Consider the following 22,839-nt stretch of genomic DNA (forward strand, 5'->3'; position numbering starts at 1 on the left):
CTGTATCTGCAACTGCACTGCTGGGAAACTGACAATTTTTGTGTAACAAAAAAGTCCCTCATTACTGCGTAACTCAAAGATTTCAAACGCAGAGTCCCCCTCACACCATCTCTGCCTTAGGGTTTTTTAAAAGAGTGCAGTACATTGATGCAGTGGACTTACCTAAAGGATGAAAAGGAGATACTGCTCTTTGTGGAAGATGAATGGTACGCTTGCATTCATTACCATCTGACCCTTTTGGACTGTTCTTCTATCAGAAAAGAAATGCTTTATTTTTCACTAAGGAAATGCAGAGAAAATAATAGTGTTGGAAAGGTGGAATACAACAAAGTGTAGATGTCTACAATGTATATGGCTCTATATGACTATTTCAAGCAAGACTCCCAATTTACTCAGCCTGGACCTGTGATTTACTGTAATCTCTGAACTATGATTTAGAGGGTGCCTCTACTGAACAGTGCTAAAACCAAACAGAGATTGCTCTGCCATCTCTCCAGCCTCCCCAGGGCTGCCGATTTCATAAGCAGAATGAGACACATTCTCATGTCATGGCTAACCACTTTTGATGTGGTTCATCAAATCTTGGCTCCTCCAGTTTCAGAGGTATCAATGTTCAGAAGATCCACAAAAAACTTATCCCATATTCTCCCAAATAGTACAAGACACAAAATAGACCTGAAATAATTGTTCAGCTAAAGATCTGTAAACACCAGCCTGCACCACAGGATGAGAGCAAGAGAGGTCACAGAGAAATCCTTAGTCCTAGGCCCTTAATCAGTAGATAATGTGTTAAATACATGTAGTAGATCCCTTCTTACCACGAGCACCTTTTCCACCCTCACTATTGCTCGTTCTCTCACCAGGAAGATGCTGGGGAGAAATATGCACAGCCCAGAAGCCAGTCTAATCAAATCTGCATTTAAAATAGAATCAATCATCCTTAAAATTTTCTAGCCCTGTATGAGTAGCAATGCAATTACAATATTAAGGAAATAAAGAATACAAATATCTTAAAATTACTAACATGCTAAGAGAATCAGTGAAAAAACAATTATATCTTTTTACACCTTTGCTTTCCTAAACAATTTACATTATTTCTCTGTCTTATCTAACATATTGCATTTTTTCTGACCTGTCTAAATAATTTTAATTTGTTTTCTTTGCTTTTCCTAACGAAATGGGGAAAACTGAAAATTGAAGAAAGCAGCAGTTACTCCAAAAAAAAAAAGTATTAAAAAAAATCCATGACTTTTCCAAGAAAAGTTTTCTGGAAAATTCTGACACATCTATCTTAAAATCAGTGCCCACTTACTAAGCAAATGAAATAAGGATGCAGAGTGAATGCAATATTATTACAGCTGTTCAAACCACTGAGCAAACTCATTGATTCATTCTAAAGAAACCACATTCAGAAAAGCTGTAAAATTGTTATAGGAGTTATTAAATTCTTTTTACTTGGTGAATACAGAGCGTGTGTATTTTCTGGCATAGGTATGGGTAATAAAATAAATAAGGATGGAACTAAACCAAATGTCTGTGCTGCTGTAGTTAGTACTTAGCAAAGTTGCTATGGAGTGCATCCAACTTTCTGCAAAGACTAACATTAAAGTAGCATCAAAGCTTTTAATCTGATTTTCCATTTTATTAACTTGACAGTGGGTTACTCTTCTGAAAGAAATAAACACTTAATTGGTTTTTATGAGCCTTTTCTACCAATCCTAGAAAATTTCTATTATCCTAAACTTAATGATGTTTCTTACTTGCAGTTTCTATATCTTTTTTTAGATCAAGCAGTTTCCTGTGGCTCCCTATAGATTTTCTACTTAGAACATTTAACCAAAATCCTCAATCATTTCCTTTTCTGGCCTATGTAGTCCATTTTTTTTAAGGTATGAGAATGTCTAACTGCATCCATGCAGACTACATTATGTAAACTGTACAATCCAAGTGAAATTGCCTAAAACCAATTGCATAGGTGAGGAGCAAAGGTTAGTTAGGCAGCTGTCGCAGGGCTACTGGGAGTGAGCAAGTGTAAGGGTTGCATGCTTCCCTGATGGAGAGACAGCAGAAAGAGGCAGGAAGGAGGTGTTTATTATCTTGTGCCTCCTCATACACCACCAATAGTCTGAAAAGAGCTGCTTCCATCCTCTTTCTGCTATCACACATTCAAAGTTCTCTATCATCAAAGGCATCTGATAGATTTATTGATTGCAACGAAGAAGTCTTCCCATTCCAAACACATTTTCAGAAGTATGAAAAAAACAGCATTAACGCTGGTCCATTTATAATAATTGTTTCTTCTTCCAAAGCTACAATGAAAGAAAAGGAAAATGGGAAAGACTATCCAAAAAATATTTATAATGAGTTCAGAGGAAACAGTAGCAACATAGATGCAGCACTGGAAGTGAATGGTGCCTATTTAACTACACAGCAAACGGGCCTGATCCTGCCAGTCTGTCCTTTGTGAAAGGAAGTTAATATAAGCACAATGTTTTTTTCCAAAAATAGCATTTTTATTGATTTATTTCTGTGATGAAAGTGAATGAGATTTCCTGTCCAGCTGCTTTAACAAAGACTCTGGAACATATCAGCTCCACATCTGAGCCATGAAATCATCAGATAATTTCAAATCCCAAGATTTAGTTCAGCATTTAGTTTAGCATTTTTCTCTGTTTTACTTTTAAACTCTCTCTCTCTCTCTCTCTTCAGTTTTCTGCTGAAAAAGGCACAGTACACAAAAATTATGAGATTTCAATTAGGAAAAAGTTGTATACGTATTTATTGTGCAACTAAAAACTTCCCTTTTTGAGTCTTGAAAAATGATTTGAAAATCTCATACAATGATAGCTCCAACAAGAAAGCTTTGAATCCCAAATACTAGAGTTTATAGGAATACCATACTGTTGTGATAAGCAAGACTGGGAAATTCCTGAAGTTTGTTCAAGATGGAAGGCATGTTCTGTGAGGAACGGCTAAGAACTGTGGGTTTGTCTAGTTTGGAGAAAAGGAGGCTGAGGGGTGACCTCATTGCTTTCTGCAGCTTCCTGAGGAGGGGGAAGCAGAGAGGAAGGTGCTGATCTCTCTCCCTGGTATCCAGTGGTAGAATGTGTGGGAATAGTTCAAAGCTGCAGCAGTGGAGGTTCAGACTTTGCATTAGGAAACATTTATTTACCAAGAAGGTGGTCAAACACTGGAACAGGCTTCCTGGAGAGGTGGTCAATGTCCCAAGCCTGTCAGTGTTTAAGAGGCATTTGGACAATGCCCTTAATAACATGCTCTAACTCTTTGTCAGCCCTGACCTGGTCAGTTAGTTGGACTAGATGATCGTTGCAGGTCCCTCCCAACTGAACTATTCTATGCTATGCTATGGTATGCTATGCTATGCTATACTATGCTATGCTATGTTTATTTTGGTGCATCACTGCAATGAAGAAAGAAGGTTGTAGCCAGGTAGGTGTCAGTCTCTTCTCCCAAGTAACAAGCAATAGGACAAGAGGAAATGGTCTAAAGTTGAGCCAGGTGAGGTTTACATTGGATATTAGGAAAAATTTCTTCACTGAAAGAGTTGTCAATCACTGGAACAGGCTGCCCAGGGAAGTGGTGGAGTCACCATCCCTGGATGCATAGATGTGGTGCTTAGGGCCATGGTTTAGTGGTGGACTTGGCAGTGTTAGGTTAATGGTTGGACTCAATGATTTTAAATGTCCTTTCCAACCTAAATGGTTCTATGATTCTAAATAGGTAAGGAAGTTCCTATAAAATAAATCACCTTTCCCTCCCCCCACCCCCACCTCAGAAAAAGGAATTTAGTTATTAAACACTTTAGAGAAGAAAGATAATTTTTTTCAAAATATAAATAACTTGTCTAGAGCATAAGAAAACTGAAAAGAGAATTGGTAACAGCCAGGCAAACATTTTTTCCTGTGGCAGGTAGCAACAGCTACTGACATGCATCCAACACAAAACATGTTCTGCAGATGTTCAGATGTTTCAGTCCACAGCAGATGGTGCTCACTGGGGCTCACATCTCATACTCTCCAACAGCAGGAACTGCTTCTGAGAGCTCTGTCTAGAGGTGATTGTGAAACCCTTCTCAGTGACTCAACAGCAAATACATACATGTGGGTTTGCCAACAGACATTTTAGCCCACAGATAGCAGTAGGGGCATTTCATGAACACAGACAGGATGTGGCAAGCATGAGGTTCAATCTCAGAAATTCTTCACCAATATCTTTCTTCAAGACAGCAAGTTAAAGATGTATAAGAGAGAATTTGTCTGTTCTGTCCGAAACATATCATTGACATTCATGCTAAGCTTAGATAAAGCACCTCAGGAACAGCCTCGATTTGCAGCAGCACGGAGCTCAGCACGTACTATAAGAACAGGGTAAATCCTTAGCTAAAGCAAGCTTCAAGCTACTCAGACTTTTAATGGCACCCAAGTAATTCAGTTGAAAGCTGACTTGGCTGTCTTTGAACTACATTGCTTTCAAAGTAGACTATAGACCTATCTTAAATCAAGTTAGAAACTGGTTTGATCATGAAGGTTAAGTTCATCCTGTCTTACTTCAGAAATTCATTTGCCATATGAGAGGCCTGAGGGTGTCCAAAACACATGTATGGGGCTGGGAGATACAAGACACGTGGTAAGGTCATGCCTTCTGGACAGGTATCTGAAGGCCAGGTAAGTTATTCTGAGGCCTTTCAAATAGCACCTGATGCTTATATTTAGAGAGCTGCATCAAGCACTAGCTGTTCAGAAGTCAAACACCTGAGGCAAGATCCAATTGCCTGTATCTGCACGCATAGTGCTGACTACTTAATGCCAAAGGCTCAGGTACCCAAGACATCCACACAGAACAGGGAGACATGACACAAAACAAATGGGGGCCAATGTCTTTCTGGAGAAGCACCTAGAAGCCATCTTGGACACTGCACCTCAGATTTTAGTATGTACTTATGTGTGGGCAATTGAACTTTGTCCCCAAGTTGGCTTTGATTCAAGGTTCAGATACTTGATTTTGTATCTAAACCTAATATAGCTTTCTACATGTAAATTAGTGAATGGAGATCTAATTAAAACACTGGAAGAGCCTAGAGAACTAATCAAATGTGTCTGTTCTTGTTTATCTGTCATCTGATGTCACGGGTCTCAATTCTGCCTGAGCTCCCAAACCAGGACTTTCCCATTCATGAAACCTTTCATTTGGCAGACAAAAGCTTATCTCTAGAATTCAACGTCTAATTCCCCTGCACCTTTGGGCCTGCTACCCCAAATCTGAGAATCCTATACTAGACCCTGCTATACCAAAAGAAACAAATCTGTGGGTGTGAACTTCTGCTTGAACTTGACTCCCCAAACTTAGCATTGCCAGACCTAAAACTTATCACTAGTAATTTAGCATTATATGCTAATTCTGTATTTTTAAAACTCTATGAGGATGGTTACAGCTCTATAATGTAAAAAGTTGCTAGAAAACAAGTCTGGAAATACAGACTTGTATTAAGTCACTCAGATTTTATGAACACTATGCAACATGCATATGTAGCTACAAACTGTTACAACAGAGCCCTTAGAATGAGCTAGTTCCTCTAACGAAGACTTCCTCTTTTCCTTTTCTCATTTTTAAGGATTTCTTTTCTAATCCAAACACCTATAAATATGACAGAGAGAAAGAAAATGAGATTAGTGCTATGAAAACCAGTTCCTAGAATGGTTGCTGTAACAGTCCTCAGCAGATCATCAGATGGAAGTAGAAGAAAGTGAAAACTGGACCATGAGGACCAGAAACAAGGTTACTCCTTTTCTAAGCTTTTCTTTTTATGTAAACACAGAACACGAGGAATGCCACAACTCAGTCTAATAATATAAAACTATTCCAATAAATACATCAGTGTTGGCATTTTGAAGAGCTTCAGTCTCACCTCAGAAACTCTTGGACCCAGAATATTGTTTTATCCTACCTAGAATAAATTCTAATGAAATTCAATGAGAAATCCTTTCTGACTGCATCCTAAAGACCTGCATTTCCAGGGTAATGGTGACATAATGGGAAAATGTTGCAGAAGCTGTGACTAATCAGATCCTTTCCCAACGGAACCAGCAAAAATATTCCAGAGAGAGCAGCTCTCTGGATGAAGAACCTCTTTTGTGGTTTAAGTGGTCCTATGGAAGACAGATGAGCAGAGCTGCAAATATTCACACCCATCCAGTGTCTAATTATTGGAGTAGTTCAGTCTGCAACCTCTTCACTCTAACCTTTCATCAAGACAATCTGTTTTCTTCAAGGAAAAGGTGATGACAGAGCAGAAGCTAACCACCATTTCTCCATTTTAGTTCAAAAGAACTTACGATATGATCTTATGAATGAGGCCTGACACAGTAACTACGCAAATATTTAGTTGAAAAAAATGATAGAAGATTTGCATATCACTCATTAAAACACTGAGGAAGCATAGTTTAAAGTATGGATATGCATGAAGTCTGGTGGTTTTTGTTGTCATCAGTTGTTTGCATTAAACAAACAAAAAAAATTATATTTAAACATATGTACCTTTCCTATTCCTTCCTTTGTGCCTTTGTAAGCCAATCACAAATTTTCTCCACCAGAAACTGTTCCAGGCAGGACTCTTTAACTGGCTGCCAAAAGACTGGCCAGTGGATCAGGCTTACAGAGAAACCACAAATGTGTAAAACACTTGCACCCAAAGCAATTTAAGCAACAGCTCTCTGCTTCTGTTCCATTCACTTATATTACAGAAAAAAAAAAACCATTTTAACCCCCAGAAGAACCTGGGACCATGGTAAAAGTGGACCATAAATCTATTACGCCTTCCCTCAAAACTGTGGAACCTATGCAGAAAACAGTTATATTTCATTCCAGGTATCTGCAATTCAGTGAATGATTATTAGTATTCTGTCCCACTTCTTGAGGATAGATCTTCCTTTCTATCTACTTCAGAACAAAGCTAAGTGGGGAAAAAACCTATCATCCAAAGCTGGCACAAATTTATCCCTGTGTGGGACTACTACAAATAACCTCCAGTTTTGCACATCCAAATGAGAGTCCTGCATACATATCCCTTTATTTTCTACTGCCATCAGTGAAAACCAAAACTCTTTTCATCTCTAGCTCTTTGAGCAAAGAAGTGCAAGCAAGATTTGTCAAACATAAAAGGGAATAGCTATTTATTGCTGTTATTGAATTTAGCTGACATTCTTGAGCAATCCTGAAAATCAGTATAAACACACAAGGAAACATTTGTCAAGAATTTGAGACTCATTCAAAGCCACAAAGCTATGAGAAAACACAGTAACTCTTTGCAACAGTGTCCATAAAAGATGAAGATAAAGGCAGATTACTTTTCCCAATATAAGAAACGCAGGTACTATTTTAACAGATGAATTCTCCATGTCATCAAAATCTTAGATTAAGAGTCTGATTTTTTCAGTAATACACCTCCTAGGTGCAAATTTGGAGAAGCCATACCACCATCTCTCCACTGCAACAGAATCCCCTGGAAAACAGACATTTAAACAGATACTGGCCTTGTGGATAGAGAAAGGAGAGGAATAATTACTCTGTGGAGGAAATGAAACTACTTCTGGGATCATATGCACTAAGCAATTGATTGCTTTTTTTTTTGCACATATTCTAGGTTATTGAATAAAAATATTTTAAAACATCAAAATAAATAACTAAGTACAAAGAAAATGTGTGTTATAATTATAAATAATCAAAATAAAGCTTCCAAGTGACACCTCTGTCACAGTAGAAAACATCTTTGTTTGTGGACTTATAAATTAACAGTTCATATCTATAATTTTTGTATTTAAATATTTTTGAATGGACTTATAAATATGGCAAGAAACTTATGAGCTAACTGGATTTGAATAACTCTAGGAAAATGCTGTGCACTGATGTTCCATCAACAATGACAATATTCTAATTAAAAACAAAATAGGATATTAGAAAATATATATTCTTATGTAATTTTGAGAATTGTAGCGTAACATAGTACACCTGAACTATTCAGATCTCATTATTTCCTGATTATTTTCATGCCAAAATTTTTGAATTAAAAAAAAGATTGCAAAAGATGGAATTTAGTTTCAGACTTGCACAAGGGTGGTACATCTTTCCCTAGTATTTTGTTTTGTGACTGTGTGTCGTGGTTTAACCCCAGCTGGTAACTAAGCCGCTTGCTCACTACCTGCCCCCCCTACCCTGCACCCTCCACCCTCCCCCCCACAATGGGATGGGGAAAGAATGGAAAAAAAACCCCATCAGTTGAGATAAAGACAGTTTAATAGGATAACAAAGGAAGAGAATAACAATAAAATAGCAATAGCAATAGTAATAATAAAGTGTAAGTGTGTGTGTGTGTGTGCGCGCGCGCATGCGCACACGGGTATGTTTTACATATATGTATAAAACAAGTGATGCATAAATGCAATTGCTCACCACCTGTGGAGGAAAAAAAATCCCTGATGCCCAGTCTGTTTCCAAGCAGAGAATCTGCCTCCCAGCTAGCTTCCCCAGTTATATATGGAGCATGACATCATATGGTATGGAATATCCCTTTGGTCAGTTGGGGTCAGCTGTCCCGGCTGTGTCCCCTCCCAACTCCTTGTGCACCCCCAGCCTACTCGCTGGTGGGATGGGGTGAGAAGCAGAAAAGGCCTTGGCTCTGTGTAAGCACTGCTCAGCAATAACAAAAACATCTCTGTGTTATCAACACTGTTTTCAGCACAAATCCAAAACACAGCCCCATATTAGCTACTATGAAGAAAATTAACTCTATCCCAAAAGCAACACACTATGCACAAAGTATTTTTTTAATATCTATGATTTATGAAATTAACAGCAAGCTTATTTCATGTAATCAGTGAAAAACTTTTGAAGTATTAGCTAAGCTGTCTACAAAAATGAATGTTTTCCAGATTCAGTGTGAAAAACGGTCCCATCTATTACCACTAAATATTTTAGGCAAGACAATATTTTTTTGCTTATTGAAAAAAATATTTGTGTTGTTCTTAATTTTTTCTTTGAAGACACATAATGTCTGCTTTTCAACTTGTCCTCATATCTGTACAGTTAAAAAAGAAACTGTGACAGTATACTTTACTGATATTTTTTTCTTACTGAAGGCTGATGCACAGATAGGTTATAATGAGATAGTATTTTAGATTTTTTCTCTATGGGTTGTGACAGAGTGGCAGCTGGTGAGAGCAGGGTGAAGAGATCTGAAGGGAAATGCAAGCCTTATGGAAATCAGTGATTTTTATCACTGGCCTCAAGGGGTCGGAGGTTTCACCCTGAGACTTAAGAAGCTAGGATCCCAAAACCTTGCTCCCACATATAATTTATAGTGGCATGTAGGGCATAGATAGGCCCTCCCATGCATGGAAAGCATGGAGAAAGAATTTTTTGCAAGAAAGACCTCTTCATAGATGTCAGTCAAAACATCCACTTGGAGTCTCTGTTAAAGGGAGCAGCTTTCTGTTGAAACAACGTGTCCCAAGCCTGGGCACTAACCAAGATGAGAGTGTATGGATGTCTTCATACGCCCCTTCTGGGTCTTTGGCTATACAGCTCAAATCAGAAGTTACTTGCTAGGAGCAGCTATGGATCCCTGGGGCAAAGCAACATAAATTGCTGAATTCTTAGGTATGCAGTTTGGGTAAACCTCTGAAGAGACCTACTTCTCTCCAGAAAGAGACTGGAGAGCCTTGACCTTTAGAGGACTGTCCTTTAGATGAATGCCTCCTTCAGTGTACTTCATATTCTGATTTTTATCAATATTTTGTAGCTTAAAGACAAACTATAGGAACCTTTCATTTCACCTCCCTTTTGCCAACCCTTATTATTGGTACTACTTTCTTTATAGCATCGAGGTTTAATAACACAGACGGTCCCTTACCTCCTGAAACTGGCCTTATACATACCTAAACCCCTGGCTTTAAATTGTGCAAAATTAATGCAAATTGGCTGTAAAATGTTTATCAATTAAACCTATAGAGCCAGGCTGTGAAAGACATTCTGGTTCACTGAGTTTAGAGCTGTTAGGCAAACACATTGAATAATCCCCTTCATAAATTTGCCAAATCCTGCTTTGAACTTCAATTGCTCTTCTCACTAGAGAGCTATTAGAGAGCTTCATTCCTCTGGTGATTAGAAACCTACTTGTTATTTCTTGCCTATTTTTTTCCACATAATTTTCTATATCCTAGAAATTCAATTGTCGTTGCTTTAGTTTAATATCTGGCATGCACTTGAAGAAAATAATCATGTCTCCTCTTCACTGCAACAATGCAAATCATTGCTGCCAACTAGTGGTGTTTGGACTTTTGTCCTCGCTCTGTAAACTTACAGAATTTTACATTCAGTACTTCCTAAGCATATACTGCAGATAACTCAGTGGTGGATTACTCTGTTGATTCAAGAGCAGGCTTAGTATGCAGCATAAAGAAAAGCCTGGTTTTATACATACCTTTGTAGCTCACGGAGACTTTTGATGGTCAGGGAGGCAACAGGTTCATGTGTTTGGACCTGCACCTGAAGTAGACGTACACTATGATGGTAATGAAAAATGAAGTCTTCTGGTGTGTAGTGTGAAAACAGGGGAGAAAAAAATGGGAGTGGGAGGGAACTCTACTTTGGTCCTTTAGCCTGGTTAGAACAAGCCTTGATCACGTTTTGTTCAGAGACATCCTGTATCAAAACAAAAATTCCCTAGCCATTGCTTCATATTTCTTCCTGATTGTAGCCATGTTCTACTTCCCTATGACGCACTCTTACTTCAGCTTTTGACACTGCTCTTTCTCTTCATTAACTGCATTGTCTTTTAAAGGTGTTTGTTAACTTGCAAATAGTTGCTGCTCATGAGTTTGACTACTCTGGATTCCCCATTCAAAAAGCAAGCACATCTGAAGCACCCACATACCAAAACCACAGCATTCCCGGGCCACCGTTTTCCCCTGAGGATGTGCATGGATGAATGACAGTGAATCATAGGAGCTATGTTTTGCAGTTCTGTACTCAGTGCATCAAAACACGTTTTATGTTACCTAACAGGCCTTCCTGCCAACAGCATCATCAGGTTTAATACAGAAATACAAGATGAGTTAAGGGTGGGAGGGAACACTAATACAATGATAATGTTTGTGAACCCAAGGATTTCATTCTGAAAGCAAACATGAGGAAACCATAAAGAGTACCAAACCCAGAAAATCCCTCCTGATACATATGTCTATGCCTGCACTTGCAAGTAGAGAGTGTTCTTTCTTAGACTTCAGTTCTGGAAACACTCATACACAGGGAAAATAGTTTTCCCAGAGCAGTTTTTCTTTTCCCTGAAAATGCCTTAGTGTGCAAAGACCAGTAAGCACTAAGGAATGTGAAGAACATGGATCTTCTTTTAAAAAGCTGACTTGATTCTTCCTTTGTTCGTGGTGCCGTAAATCTCATGCAGCCCCACTGGAGTTGAAATAAAACAGGTGGAAGTGACCAGAAGAGTAAAACCCACCACAGGAAAGAAAATAATGTTCAGTGGACACAAATGTCAAATTTAACAGATGCAATGCAGTTGCTTCTCAAGATCCTCACCACCATAGACACTCTTCACAGCACCTCAGGCTGCAAATGTAACGCACTTTATTTAACGTTAGCAAGAGAGATATTCTGTACCCTTCCTGGCTGCTATTCAAGGTCAACAGTAAATGTATAATCAAGAAATCTTTTTCTCCTTTCTTAATAGATCTTATAAGGAATAAAATCCATCTTGGGTTGAAATCCTGGCCCAATTGAAAATCTCCAGCAAAGCTGCCACTGACTTTAGGAAACATATGATAATAATGTACTAGATGAGGTTCAAGGTCTCCATGACAGCCAGTGGCAGATGCTTGAAAAGTACAAGGTAAAGCATGTTGACAATAGGTCTTGCCCTGGTAACTAACTTTAGTATTTGGACAAATAAGTTTATTATTTAATTAAGTTTATATCACCTCGGAATGATCAATACAAGTCCTCAGGTAAAACTAAACTAACATTTGCTCTTGTTAGTAGTTTGGGAGAAAAGCATTTTATTCTTCAGAAACGGGTACAGTAAATATTGTACCATATTCATTCTGAGAAACAGAGAGAAGAACAAATTTTGTAATTCCAGCAGACACAGGACTTTCTGATTCATTCTTATCAGCACTGAGGAAGAAAAGTTAATCTCTACCTGAGCATACTTTATGGGAGAAGTTATTTCCTTCTCCTGCCTTGGGCTTTCCCGTGAACCCAGCAAGGCGAAGGCTACAGGATGGCTCTTCAATGCTAAGTAATGTGCATTTGTATCTGATGGTTTTTAAGAATGAAAGCAAGTTAACCTACATTTCTCTGATCTTTATACAGTTTGCTCTATGTCTTTCAGCAGCCAGTGAAGGTTTTCAAATTCATCTCTTTTCAAAACAGACAGAAGAAAAAGGATGTAGTTTTGTTTCTTCTTATCTGAGACTTTAAATAAACAGGTATAATCTGTCTATTGTTTGAATCATAAACAATTGGCTGTTAAGAGTGACCTTCAGCATGCTCTGTGGAGAAACTTAAACTGCATGCAGCCTATTAAGGTACTTTTTTCTTAACACAAGGAGTCTATCACACATTTTATAACTCCTGTAGCATAGACAATATCAAGCAATGTGAAAGTTTTCAAAATGCCATGTTAGAGAAAAAAAAAATTAAATAAACTACATCATTTAATAATTTCTTGTGTGCTTTTCTCCATTATTAGAAAAGAATCAAAAATGTAAAAATTCAAGTGCTAGGTCAATTTAACAGTGTGACTACTACTGTTATTTTTCATTTCCATGGAGAACTGTTCTAACCACAACAGAGTGTTGCACCTGAAGGCATGCCAAATCACCATGCCTTCTACCTTCTCGTTTACTCCATTGCCCGTTAGCAAAGTTAATAATTAGGCTATCAGAATAGGCATGATAGAGAGGGTGGGAAACACAAGGAGAATGTATATTTACTTCAGGAGCCTGTGGCTAGTGTGACGATTGCTAAAGAATTCCTAGGAAGAGAGAAGGAGAAGGGATGGATGGTGAGCTGAAGAAAGGAAGAGATTAATGTGAGATAGAAGAAGGTTGGTGAAGTGACATCTGGCAGTAGCTTCTAGCGAAGGGGCATGGAATTAAAAACATCAGATGAGTAAGCTGCAAACTGCAAACATCTTCAAACATCTTGCCATCGTCAAGATGCAAAGGGTTTCCTAAGAGAAAAATGACTGAAGCAATATTTACAATCTGTTGAAGATCAAGTGAGGCCATTTTGGAGCAAAGTGGGCAAGCTCTGCCTGTCATCATCACACACATACAGACCAGGACCTGCTAAGCAGTAGGAGTGCAGGTCTGTTAAGTCCTATGCTGGTTCAGAGCTGATATGTCCCCCAGGGTTTTTGGGGACAGCTACTGATTCTGTCTACAAAGAATATTGTGGAACATTCCCTCTATCCTTCATCCTGGTATTTCGTTGTCTGATGGTTTCCAGAGGCACAGAAAGGCTATAGGAAACTAATGGTGTCTATGGAAATGGATGCAGAGAAACTTTTTCTTACTCTGAGCTGAGCAGGCAGGTAGGAGGTGCCTCTCTCTTCCCATTTGCTACAAAAAGAGATTCAATAGTTATTTTAAATTGGGCACCTCAAGTGTAGATGTCTAAGTGAAACCCACCCCCTAGTTAAAGGTTGGCTTCTGAATATGTCCATAAGTATCTCAGTGTTGACTATGTCCAGCAGCTGGGTGCCTCTCCCATGTTCTAGGTCCAAAGGGTCTCCCAGTTAATAATTTCTCTGGCTAGCACATGCAGTAATCTCTTGGCTACACAACCGTGCTCAGTTTGTCTGTTTCCTCTCTCAAAGTGTGGCTTCAGTAGCAGCAGCTGAAAGATGTCTCAATCTTGCAAAAAGTTCTGAACTAAGGTTCAGGAATGGATGATATAATCCTCATTATGAAGGAAGGCATGACCCATGACTTAACATTTTCTACTATTTGTTTCAGTTGACTGAAGCATTTTCTATTGCCTATTTTAGAATAGGATAAATCATTTCCTAGTGGTGTTTGTTTGTCATTCTTCCCGATAGGGAAAGCATGCATGACCAGCTAACATTAGAGGAACACCTTACTCATGAGCTTGTAGACACCGGTGTAGGAATCAGGCAGGGGAGAAGTTCCCCATCTAACTCATTTATGCTGATCTGCCCACTTTGATGTATCCACAAAGGGAAAAAAAAATCCAAACCAAAACCAAACCATCACCTCCCCCCCCCCCAAAAAAAAACCAAAAACAACACCAAAAAACAAAACAACAACCAAAACATAAAGGCATGTAAATTTAACTGGCATAATGTTTGAATGGCTGGGGTCAGAATGTAGAGAAGAATAAAAATGTATGTTGAAGAATAAATATGGAGGAATACTACAGTAGCCAACAGAGACTACTGGGAAAATTTAAACATTCTAACAATTTTTGAATTTGTATCTTATAAGCATCTCAGACTCTATCCATGAACAAATGAAATAAGGTTCTAGGAGAAGAGAGTGAAGATGAGCTGCTAAGAATAGAGGTCTGACATCAAACCACACAGGATCAAGGGGTTACTCTCAGTTGCTCACTTCACTGAACAGTATAAAGGGCAGGAAGAAAGAAATTGCCATTTTGCTTCATCAGTAGGCTCAACAAGAAGACAGAGAATTTGAAGATTGTAGATCTGTAGATCTGACTTGAGGTCATGATAATGTCATAAATGAGTAACTACATGTTTAGAGAGAAAATTGTCATTTCCAGTTCATTGTTACAAATTTATCAAAACATATAGATTTTAATTATAATTAGCATTCCTAAATAGCTGCTTGATTCTTCCTTTTGCTTGATGCAAATCAATACGTACCCAATGACTATTTAATTGCTGTTCATTGTTGAAGAGATTACCCAAATTCACATGCAACCATCATGCACATCTGAAGAATAAAACTAATAAAGTGTGATTTTTTTATGAAATATTCTGTGAAGCAGAGAAGACAAAAGAATATCTCTCATCATTATCTTTGAGTTCAGCAAAGTTCTTATTAGACATAATTACACTTGTGCATCTTTTAACACAAAACTCAAGATAATTTGATCACTGTGTCATTCAAAAGTTTCACTGCCAAGTCAGGAAGCACAACTCATGCACTATGAGTGGTGTGACAAATCACACTTGACAAACAGATTAGTCAAAGTAAACAGTTTGGAAGCAAACATAGTTTGTAAGTGCGTCTTTATAAGTCTGTGAAGAATGAATGCATTCATTAGCAATCTAATGGTCAAATCTAAGCACACTGCAGGTCTGTACACAGATCATTTCCATAACAAGGTCATTTAGAAATCGCTAGTGTAGGCATATTTGTGTAACTCTTGTCAAATTTAGAGTTGAGGAACTGGGCTGGAAAATTCGATTTGAGAATGTGACTAAGATTCACAGTGGGAAATTCAACTCAGAAATCTTTTCTTTCAACCACAGAAGGCTGGCATTCTCACTAAATGCTGGTTAACTTAAGAAGTCCTTGGATTTCTCGGGAGGGAATTGGGGCTTTGCATGATTAGGTCCTAATTGGAGGAAGTGCTTGCTTCACTGTTTCATATAACACAGCTGCACATCTATTGAATTTTCTGGACTGGATTTTAATGAAGATTTCATTGGCATATAACTTCTTTTTCGTTTCCTCCTTGCTGGGTTTTTAGGGAGGTTAGAAGAAAAAAAGGATTATTATTCTTCTTCCACTAAATTTCAATTAAAACCCACTAAATTGATGTGTCCTAATTTCTGTAGATTACATTCTTCTGGAGACAATCCAGAAAGTAGGGAATAAGATTATTCTGGGTCTACTGATTAGGAGGCCAGTGAAACAAAAACACTTAGTATACCATGAAAAGCATTTGGCCACAGTAAGTTTATCCAGCACAAATGGTAAATGCAAATATTTTAACAGAAATTGCTATACAAGTGTAAGTGGGTCAGTACATCCAATACACTGAACTGCAGAGACTATAAGTGAGGGCCGACTGTCCAGATACACCTTAAAGTTGTCCCTCTGTGTGGTGTTAGTCTTGTATACACTATTCTTTCTGGGTTGGTTTAAGTCAATGCACAGGGATGAGCCCATAAGAGCACAAGGAGTTAAGCATTCAAGCCATGTGTTGTCATAGCCTCTTAAAGTTTTGACATCCATGTTATCTGTTTCCAAGAAAAGGAACTGGTTATACAAACCTCAGTTTCCCTGTCAAAATATCCAAAGTCCCAGGATTGTTTTCCCAGTTAGATCCCTTTAGAGAAATTAGGTACCTTCTTTTTCAAAGCATAAAGAACATATTTGAAGGTACAGCTTTATTCCAAGAAAAATGTCCAAATACCCAAGAATCTAATCCTACAAATATTTACTGTCAGGGGAGTTGCTTCACTGGTAAGATTACCACATAAGGTGATAAGCACCACATGTTTGGAGCAATATACCTCACCTAAAGTGTCTCAGTAATAGAAACTTATATTTGGACATCAGTTTATGAATAAACTGATTTGCTTTAGTCAAACAAAATATTTTGTCTGACCTGAAATGTTTCATTTGTTTGCTGCTTTTTTTAAAAAAAAAAAAAAAAAATTAGTTACATGTAGCTTTGAAACATCATTACAACAATACATAAAATTATTTTATCTGTAAAATAACCAAACTTTTGGGAAAGGTTGAAATTATTTAATTCATTCAGGCTGAGCTCACAAATTGTTTTATTCTACATGAAACTGCATTATTTTAACAGATGAATTATTTCCCTGGGAAAGTTCACTACATTCTATTTCTGTGGCTGTTTGAGATGTGCAAATACATTTTATGTATTAGCAAATACATACTTTATATCTTAAAGTACATTCACAACAACATTGTTCCTAAAATATTTGATCCATCTATTATCACTTTGTCATCAACATAATAATCTTGGGCTTGGGAGTAGACTCAAGCTTATACAAAATGTAAGCTGGTATCAATCACTTACAGGAAGATTGAATCACATCCATACAGCCAGACAAAGGCAGTAGGAAACCGGGGGAAACTATGTGTGAGAGGGAATTTCTGTCAGAAGATACAAAGTTAGTAGGTCAGTTTTCTTCATTTTCTTAAACTCTAGACTGTATTTTTGCTTAACATTGCAACATAAGCATGAAGGATCCATGATTTTCCCTCAGCCAAAGTAGATGCAAACCTTTTCACAGCCTGGGAGGCACCAAAGTAAAGGTGGCAGGATCTCCAGGTCCCACAAGTGTGATGCTGGGCTCCGAGGAATGACTTTATGGCCAGATCCTGATCTCATTGCCATGGCTAAGCTGCAAGACTCTGCAAATAGCCCTAGTCAAGTTAGTGGGAAAGAGTGGAGTAACAAGCTGTTTATTATCAGCAAGAGTTGATGATAGCTCTGAAGCAATGCCTGTAGTCCTTAGACAAATCAGACTGAAGAAGAATTTGCCTGAGGCAGATGGAGAGGCCTGAACTAGCTCCCAGGAATTGATCTGTCTCCAGCAGGTCATTTTGGTAGACTAAAAATACAGCTGAAGCCCACATAAGCCAAAGGCTTATGGATTGGGTTACAGAAATGAAAAAGCAGAACAAGTAACAAATGTGTCAGCAAATGTGTCCTTACTCACCTCTCCTCAGCCAGTGCCAATGCAAAATAGAAATGACAAAGCATATATTTGCTTCTGAATCCCTGGAAAGTTGGATGCCCAGAAAGTGACAAAGATGAACAGTCTCAATGTGGAACCCCTGATGTGAAAACATAGCAGTTCTCTCTTTCCTCTTGGTTTCATATGAATGAGAGGGCTTGCTGTTTGTCATCCTTACACACTGGATGCAGAACTAATACTGCTTCCATTGCTTTAGAGATGTAGAATGGTAACACAGCAGAAAGGTGTCATTTTTTTGATAATGCCTAAAATACTTCACTCCAATGAAAAATTAATTCAGCAAATTGAATACAGTATCCTACTTCTGCACTGTTACCATGATTGCCATAGTCATATAACCTCACATCTTTCAAAATCTTAAGAAAACATTAACATACACACATGTTCAAAATATACTTGCACTTTAATAACTTGAAGTGAGAAAAAAGGAATAACCACGGTGTACAGACGAGCACTATATAGCATGTACCTGTTCCAGCCATCTCTGTACTGGCAGACCCAGTATAGCTCTCTGCTTGGGCCTGTCTCATTCCCCAGTGCATTTGCATCTACCTCAACTATTTTCTTGGGAATCAATCGGAGCATTGCTTCCTGGTCCTGCATTGTGAAGGCACATGTTCCCTTTAACACATAATACTGGAATATGTGTTTTGACTGTCAGAAGTGCTGATCAGAATAGAGATGATGAAGCTCTAACAATGTCTCTGTTTACTTTGTCATTGTGAAGACATAATATTATGACATCATTCAAAACATCCATAAACAGACGCAGCTAGACTTTTTTTCAGAATCGACTGAACAATAAAATACTTTTGGATGTAATTCAAAAGCAAGGACGCTTTTCCTCTGTTAGCGCATTGCTATTATTATCATCCAAAGTATATTAAGTAAATCTGACTCCTTCTACAGATAGAATAATAAGAGATATGGATGTTGAGCATTTTTAGGGGAAAAAAAGGTTTCTGACAAGCCAGTCTTAAAAACTATTTCCTGAAGCCACATAGTCAGTTAAAATCCTTCCTAGGTCAGCCTACATTGATCAGAGTAATTAGACCATTAGGCAATGCTATTTTAGAATAGCCAGTTTCATGATCACTACAGAACAGGAGCAGGATTTCAAAGCATGTGGCCAAATGCTGATTTTTATAATTTTTATTTTTTTTTTCCCCTGTCTATTAAGCAGAATGTAACCTATGATATGGCTAGATGTTGAGCAGTGGTCCATATCTTTGTCACTTTGATTTTAGATTGAAATGCACCATTACCTTCAGACGGCAATGAATTCATATTAAGGTAAAGAAGACATTTTGTGTCATTCTGTTTAAACAATACCTAAAAATAGATTACAGTAACTCTTCAGGATCTGATGAAGGAGGGAAAATACTTCCAGCTTCCTTATGTCTGCAGACAATTTCCCACACACAAAGGGAATTTCCAGTGTCAATCTCTAACTGGTTTGGATGTACTACTTTTATGAGGCTATAAGAAAAGCAGAACTTCCTAGATCAGAGAATAAAATATTTGGATATCAATAATGATATTTTTTGATCTTTCCTTATATGCAATGATACAGACCTGAACCAGGAAGAGGTGAATCAAATAGTCAAAAACATCTCAAAGGAACTCAACGGACGTGACACCTCTGAACTCTGTGTAACTGCAAAGTGAGGACACTGATATCAGAATAACCACTGTTTCCAAAGGTGTTTGCTTTTCCTGTGTGTTTTTGTAAATCACCTGTTCAAAAGGCATTTTGAAGTGAGAGATTTTCTTCTAAGAAAAGTGATGAGATTCTTCACGCTATGTCACCTTCTCATGCAAGCATTGCTGAAGGACAACTTGCTTCAGTCATACATGGCATAGGCTCCAGAACTTCAAGTGCCACCTGCAGCAAAATACCAAAGCCCAATTTAAGTGATCTAAGAAAAAGCAGTGCACAACAGTTTATTATCCTCTGGCTTCAAATTATAGTAATTTCTGGTTGAACTGTTTATCTGAGTACAAGAACTGCCAGCTAAAATCCAATATGCATTTTGCTACAACACGGGAACGTTTTCCCATTTGATAGATGTCATTTTGTGCTAGGTCATGTATAAGGATATGAAGGAGAGGAAATAGGAGGTGATACTCACTGAGATGAAGAGGAATTTTGGACAATGGACTATGTCCCACAAGCTCAGTCACCTACCTCCTAACAGTGGAATCTTTCTGCTGATTTCCATGAGCTTTGGATCCTGCCCAGGGCAATGATGTGGCAAACCAGGAAGTGTGAAAATCCAAACCCACTTGTATGCAGCAGCGAACAGCCCTGCCACTCAGCAGGCACATTCACGTTGACCTTCAGTCAAATTGGGGGGGTTTCACCAAGGATTTTGTACTGTGATACATGCCAGAGGGTTGAAGAACAATCAGTTTACAAGAATCCTTTTAGGAAGGATTTTCTTCCTTCCGTTTCCTCGCTCAGGCCAGGAACCGATTTATCTGCATGGAAGGTTTAGGGTTATTGCGCATATTCTCAGTAGCTGTCATTCATTAGCCCCTCTCAGCTCTTCATCCACAGAGCTGCTGCATCTGACCAAAAATATGCATTGCCTTTGAAGTGCTCACCACTGAAACATACCCCTAATCTCAAAACCTTTCCTGCGACCCCCCAGCACTTCAGGACTCTCCTTAACACTGCAGGAAAGTTCCCAGCAATATCCGAATGAAGAATCCAAACTAAAGAGTCCATTTAGTTTTAGACCGAGTTTTAAGACAAAAATGAAGTGAATGATATTAAGATCCCTTTGCTGATTTGCTACTAAGTAATAGTGTGTGGATAGTTACAGACCACTTATTTGAATCAGCTGTTTCCATGAGATTTTGATCCAGTTCTTTCAAGCAAAAATAGATATACACATTTTCATTCAGTTTTGATGAAATTCACAAAGTACTGTAAAGAAATACAAAAAGATTTATCTGGGATTAAAAACATAGAAAATGCAGGATTTGAAAGAGGAGGTGGGTGGCAAATGTAATGTTGACCCAAAGGAAAAGGTTTAAATGTAGCATTTTGTCACATGTACACTTCACTTTGCAGAATATACTAACTGACTCCATCAGTCAGCTATCAATTCTGTCTGTAAATTACTTCCATTATGCTTGAAACAAAATCACGGCTGTTTTACAATGGCTGTAGAGTCACAAAATGGCATGCTGAGCCTGTTGAGACCACTAACATGCTGCAATCGTTATTATAGAGCACAGAGAAGGAAAACCAGGAAGTTCTCAACCATTTATAATTACTTCACTTTAGTCTGTGGTCCAGAAAACCAATGCTGGCCGTGGTCCAGCACACTCATTATTTTCTTAACCTCAAATATTTTCATAGTCTTACACATAGTTCATAGGAACTGTGAGCAAGTAAAATTGAAGATTTTTTTATTTCTAGATTTCATTTAGCTTTTTTCTGACTCTCAAGAACATGCAAATAATTATAAATAAGAAAAAGTCCTGCCCGTGCGCTAATGTCCAGAGATATGAAAAGGACACTGTCAGCCTGCAGCTGTTGATCTCAATCCTGAGCACTCCTTTGCGTGCATGCAACTTTGAGTGTGTGTGTGTTTTACATAGGATCTTTCAGTATACCAGTACCTGTGGCACTGCAAGAAAATGATGCATGCAATGTCTATTTGGTCGAACAAGACAGTATCTGAAAAATCTCTCATTTGCTTTTGTACCACAGATCTAAAACTCAGATACTGGAATTCTGGTTATCCTGCTCCTGCCTTCCTAAAACCCAGCTGGCACTTAGAAATGCAGCTCCAGTTCTCCAAGGAGAGTGGTAGACATCTTTTTAACCTGCTGCTTTTAAAAGTTTACTGTAATGGAGATTCTGAAGCCTTACCAAGCAATCCGCTGCTACCTCACCTATCCTGCTGTTAGAGCATTTTCCTACCTGCTACGCTAAATCTCTTCACGGCAGACACTTCCTTCTCCATTGCCACTATGACCCATGTAGCTGTGAAGTGGCATTGCGTCTTTCTTCACCCCTCTCTTCTCTAGACTTAGCAACCCCATTGCCTTGAACTTGCCACAGAAGTTATGTTTTAAATAACATTCCTGTGGCTCACCTCTGTGCTCCCTTCAGCTGGTCCCCACCTTCCTAGATGCACGGAGCACAAAACTATATGCGAAATTCTCCTCAAGGACATACCAGCAGCTGTTGGAGCAGAACAATGATTTCATTTGTTTTACTTCCAGGATGATGTTTGCCTTTTTCAAAAGAGCAAAACATTTTTTTTAACTCCCATTCAGCTTGTGATCAACTATTAACTAGTTCTTCATCCTGCACAGTCATGTGCAATATTTAACCACAACCACAGCACGTGGTTCTAATTCCTTTTTAAACTACACCCTTTTTTGCTCCATCTTGGAGGTCAAATCATATATTTCCAACTTAAATGTGTATCACAGTCTGGTTTAATGTGCAGCTGCAAATTCCAGAAGGCCTCACTGCTTCTGTCCATGATACCTGTACCTCACATTAAATATTTCTTTAAAAAAGTCTCTAGTTGATTTTGTTTCCTAACTCCAGTATTCAAAATAATTTTAATGATTTTTTTTTTTTTACTGTGTGTGAATCGTTATGTCTAACATTAATCATTTACCTAGCCCACTAGGAAGTGGTACATCCTTGTGTTTATTCCAAGCAAGGACTTAATAAACAATAATTTACTAGGCAAAGCCTCAACAAAACAGCTACTGCCCCCATGGTTTTTAGCTTCCCTTGGATTATGCTATGCAGGATGCTGATATGAAAACCCTGTTCTCCACTCCGTATAGAATAATAATCTGGGGAACTCAGATTATTTCTAAGAAAACAAAACTCATCACTTTGAATGAGACACTAACACAAATCATGCCAATTTTTAATAACATGACCAGATGGAATTGGCTAGGTCTGTTTGGTTAAGATTTGACAGCATAGGTAGGTCTAGCATCACACCTGCTCATTTCAAGCATTTTCCATAACTCTCACAACAGGACTTTTGCAGCATTTCAATTCACAGCACCAAACTAAGCCAAAGCACTGA

At 38.3% G+C, this 22,839-nt stretch overlaps 1 long non-coding RNA gene across 4 annotated transcripts; it reads right to left on the minus strand.

Moving 5' to 3' along the window:
- Positions 1 to 2,490: 2,490 nt before the first annotated feature.
- On the minus strand, positions 2,491 to 22,005 carry LOC142599922 (uncharacterized). Of its 4 annotated transcripts, none has more exons than XR_012833406.1 (4): positions 21,960 to 22,005; positions 20,595 to 20,696; positions 19,897 to 20,245; positions 17,796 to 19,649 (listed from the first exon to the last, which is right to left on the minus strand). It is a non-coding gene; the product is annotated as an uncharacterized LOC142599922 (long non-coding RNA). The 4 variants fall into 4 exon arrangements; XR_012833405.1 differs by having other exon boundaries at positions 21,877 to 21,961; XR_012833407.1 differs by lacking the exon at positions 21,960 to 22,005 and adding an exon at positions 2,491 to 2,716 and having other exon boundaries at positions 19,502 to 19,649; positions 19,897 to 20,866.
- Between the last annotated feature and the right edge of the window lie 834 nt (positions 22,006 to 22,839).

This window comes from Balearica regulorum, chromosome 1, assembly GCF_011004875.1.
Source record: "Balearica regulorum gibbericeps isolate bBalReg1 chromosome 1, bBalReg1.pri, whole genome shotgun sequence".
Classification (NCBI taxonomy): domain Eukaryota; kingdom Metazoa; phylum Chordata; class Aves; order Gruiformes; family Gruidae; genus Balearica; species Balearica regulorum.